General features: G+C 44.6%; 1 protein-coding gene across 2 annotated transcripts in view; it reads left to right on the plus strand.

Moving 5' to 3' along the window:
- Prosap (SH3 and multiple ankyrin repeat domains prosap) overlaps positions 1-5,000 on the plus strand; it is a 638,020-nt gene that overhangs the window by 247,870 nt on the left and 385,150 nt on the right. The gene's annotated exons all lie outside the window — the stretch shown is intronic.

The raw sequence follows: 5,000 nt of genomic DNA on the forward strand, positions 1-5,000 counted from the left end.
AAGTGTACTACAGCAGTGACCATAACAGGTACACAGCGGGCACCATCACAAATTTACACAGCAGTGCACCACAACAGTGTCCCACAGCAGTGCACCATCACAACAGTGTACCCAGCAGATATCAACAGTGTCCCACATCAGTGACATCACAAATTTACCACAGAGTGCACTCACAAAGGTACACAGCAGTATTGCACCACAATAGTGTTCACAGAGTGCCCCATCACAAAGTGTACCACAGCAGTGCACCACACAAATGAAAAACCCAGCGGGCACCATCACAAAGTACCACAGAGGAATACAACAGGTACTACAGAGTGCCCCATCACAAAGTGTACCACAGCAGTACCATCACAAAGTGTAAACAGTGGCAATCACAACAGTAAAACCCACAGTGCAGTGCACCAACAGTGTCCTCGCAGTGCACCATCACAAATTTACCACAGGATATCACAAAGTGTCCCAAAGGGGAATCACAAAGTGCAAGAGTACCATCACAACAGTGTCCCAGCAGTGCACCATCACAAAGTGTACTACAGGTGCCCCATCACAACAGTGTCCCACAGCAGTGGGCCCCACAACAGGTATAAAAGGGGCACCATCACAAAGTAAATAAGCAGTGGTCCCAACAGTGTACTAAAAAGCAGTGCACATCACAAAGTGTCCACAGCAGTGGTGCCCCACAAAGTGTATAAGCAGTGCAATCAAAAAGTTACCACTGCAGTGCAGTGCACCACAACAGTGTACTACAGCAGTGCACCATCACAACAGTGTACCACAGCAGTGCAGTGCACCACAACAGTGTACTACAGCAGTGCACCATCACAACAGTGTACCACAGCAGTGCACCATCACAACAGTGTACCACAGCAGTGCACCATCACAACAGTGTACCACAGCAGTGCAGTGCACCACAACAGTGTACTGCAGCAGTGCACCATCACAACAGTGTACCACAGCAGTGCACCATCACAACAGTGTACCACAGCAGTGCACCATCACAACAGTGTACCACAGCAGTGCAGTGCACCACAACAGTGTACTACAGCAGTGCACCATCACAACAGTGTACCACAGCAGTGCACCATCACAACAGTGTACCACAGCAGTGCACCATCACAACAGTGTACCACAGCAGTGCAGTGCACCACAACAGTGTACTACAGCAGTGCACCATCACAACAGTGTACCACAGCAGTGCAGTGCACCACAACAGTGTACTACAGCAGTGCACCATCACAACAGTGTACCACAGCAGTGCAGTGCACCACAACAATGTACTACAGCAGTGCACCATCACAACAGTGTACCACAGCAGTGCAGTGCACCACAACAGTGTACTACAGCAGTGCACCATCACAACAGTGTACCACAGCAGTGCACCATCACAACAGTGTACCATAGTGCACCATCACAACAGTGTACCACAGCAGTGCAGTGCACCACAACAGTGTACCACAGCAGTGCACCATCACAACAGTGTACCACAGCAGTGCACCATCACATCAGTGTACCATAGTGCACCATCACAACAGTGTACCACAGCAGTGCACCATCACAACAGTGTACTACAGCAGTGCACCATCACAACAGTGTACCACAGCAGTGCAGTGCACCACAACAATGTACTACAGCAGTGCACCATCACAACAGTGTACCACAGCAGTGCAGTGCACCACAACAGTGTACTACAGCAGTGCACCATCACAACAGTGTACCACAGCAGTGCAGTGCACCACAACAATGTACTACAGCAGTGCACCATCACAACAGTGTACCACAGCAGTGCAGTGCACCAAAACAGTGTACTACAGCAGTGCACCATCACAACAGTGTACCACAGCAGTGCATTGCACCACAATAGTGTACCACAGCAGTGCACCATCACAACAGTGTACCACAGCAGTGCACCATCACAACAGTGTACCACAGCAGTGCAGTGCACCACAACAGTGTACCACAGCAGTGCACCATCACAACAGTGTACCACTATAACCAGGTACCACACTAACCAAGCAGTACAGTACCCATGTACCACCTGGGAGGTACACTTGTCTTCACTTCCTAATAGACCACTTTGCACCACTTAAACTCCACTTAATCAGCACTTTAAACCACGTACACTACACAAGGGGGGGGGGAATACGTGAGGGGAATACAGTAAACTCTTCTATATAGCGCGATGCATTTTATTTTTGTTGTTGTTGTTGATGCCATGGAGAATTTTTTTTTTTTTTTGAAAAATAATGCTGGTGTTCACTTCCGGTTGTTCTCTCGTCAGTTAAACTGTCAAACAGTAATGTTAATTATAATAATAGGTGCGATAATAATACCACTAATAATAATCTAATTGTAATAATAGAGATAATAATAATAATTTCTACAAATATATATTTTTTTTTTATTATCACACTGGCCGATTCCCACCAAGGCAGGGTGGCCCGAAAAAGAAAAACTTTCACCATCATTCACTCCATCACTGTCTTGCCAGAAGGGTGCTTTACACTACAGTTTTTAAACTGCAACATTAACACCCCTCCTTCAGAGTGCAGGCACTGTACTTCCCATCTCCAGGACTCAAGTCCGGCCTGCCGGTTTCCCTGAATCCCTTCATAAATGTTACTTTGCTCACACTCCAACAGCACGTCAAGTATTAAAAACCATTTGTCTCCATTCACTCCTATCAAACACGCTCACGCATACCTGCTGGAAGTCCAAGCCCCTCGCACACAAAACCTCCTTTACCCCCTCCCTCCAACCCTTCCTAGGCCGACCCCTACCCCGCCTTCCTTCCACTACAGACTGATACACTCTTGAAGTCATTCTGTTTCGCTCCATTCTCTCTACATGTCCGAACCACCTCAACAACCCTTCCTCAGCCCTCTGGACAACAGTTTTGGTAATCCCGCACCTCCTCCTAACTTCCAAACTACGAATTCTCTGCATTATATTCACACCACACATTGCCCTCAGACATGACATCTCCACTGCCTCCAGCCTTCTCCTCGCTGCAACATTAATCACCCATGCTTCACACCCATATAAGAGCGTTGGTAAAACTATACTCTCATACATTCCCCTCTTTGCCTCCAAGGACAAAGTTCTTTGTCTCCACAGACTCCTAAGTGCACCACTCACTCTTTTCCCCTCATCAATTCTATGATTCACCTCATCTTTCATAGACCCATCCGCTGACACGTCCACTCCCAAATATCTGAATACATTCACCTCCTCCATACTCTCTCCCTCCAATCTGATATTCAATCTTTCATCACCTAATCTTTTTGTTATCCTCATAACCTTACTCTTTCCTGTATTCACCTTTAATTTTCTTCTTTTGCACACCCTACCAAATTCATCCACCAATCTCTGCAACTTCTCTTCAGAATCTCCCAAGAGCACAGTGTCATCAGCAAAGAGCAGCTGTGACAAATCCCACTTTGTGTGTGATTCTTTATCTTTTAACTCCACGCCTCTTGCCAAGACCCTCGCATTTACTTCTCTTACAACCCCATCTATAAATATATTAAACAACCACGGTGACATCACACATCCTTGTCTAAGGCCTACTTTTACTGGGAAATAATTTCCCTCTTTCCTACATACTCTAACTTGAGCCTCACTATCCTCGTAAAAACTCTTCACTGCTTTCAGTAACCTACCTCCTACACCATACACTTGCAACATCTGCCACATTGCCCCCCTATCCACCCTGTCATATGCCTTTTCCAAATCCATAAATGCCACAAAGACCACTTTAGCCTTATCTAAATACTGTTCACTTATATGTTTCACTGTAAACACCTGGTCCACACACCCCCTACCTTTCCTAAAGCCTCCTTGTTCATCTGCTATCCTATTCTCCGTCTTACTCTTAATTCTTTCAATAATAACTCTACCATACACTTTACCAGGTATACTCAGCAGACTTATCCCCCTATAATTTTTGCACTCTCTTTTATCCCCTTTGCCTTTATACAAAGGAACTATGCATGCTCTCTGCCAATCCCTAGGTACCTTACCCTCTTCCATACATTTATTAAATAATTGCACCAACCACTCCAAAACTATATCCCCACCTGCTTTTAACATTTCTATCTTTATCCCATCAATCCCGGCTGCCTTACCCCCTTTCATTTTACCTACTGCCTCACGAACTTCCCCCACACTCACAACTGGCTCTTCCTCACTCCTACAAGATGTTATTCCTCCTTGTCCTATACACGAAATCACAGCTTCCCTATCTTCATCAACATTTAACAATTCCTCAAAATATTCCCTCCATCTTCCCAATACCTCTAACTCTCCATTTAATAACTCTCCTCTCCTATTTTTAACTGACAAATCCATTTGTTCTCTAGGCTTTCTTAACTTGTTAATCTCACTCCAAAACTTTTTTTTATTGTCAACAAAATTTGTTAATAACTTCTCACCCACTCTCTCATTTGCTCTCTTTTTACATTGCTTCACCACTCTCTTAACCTCTCTCTTTTTCTCCATATACTCTTCCCTCCTTGCATCACTTCTACTTTGTAAAAACTTCTCATATGCTAACTTTTTCTCCCTTACTACTCTCTTTACATCATCATTCCACCAATAGCTCCTCTTCCCTCCCGCACTCACTTTCCTGTAACCACAAACTTTTGCTGAACACTCTAATACTACATTTTTAAACCTACCCCATACCTCTTCGACCCCATTGCCTATGCTCTCATTAGCCCATCTATCCTCCAATAGCTGTTTATATCTTACCCTAACTGCCTCCTCTTTTAGTTTATAAACCTTCACCTCTCTCTTCCCTGATGCTTCTATTCTCCTTGTATCCCATCTACCTTTTACTCTCAGTGTAGCTACAACTAGAAAGTGATCTGATATATCTGTGGCCCCTCTATAAACATGTACATCCTGAAGTCTACTCAACAGTCTTTTATCTACCAATACATAATCCAACAAACTACTGTCATTTCGCCCTACATCATATATATATACATCATATATAT

This window comes from Cherax quadricarinatus, chromosome 46 (genome assembly GCF_038502225.1).
Source record: "Cherax quadricarinatus isolate ZL_2023a chromosome 46, ASM3850222v1, whole genome shotgun sequence".
NCBI lineage: Eukaryota > Metazoa > Arthropoda > Malacostraca > Decapoda > Parastacidae > Cherax > Cherax quadricarinatus.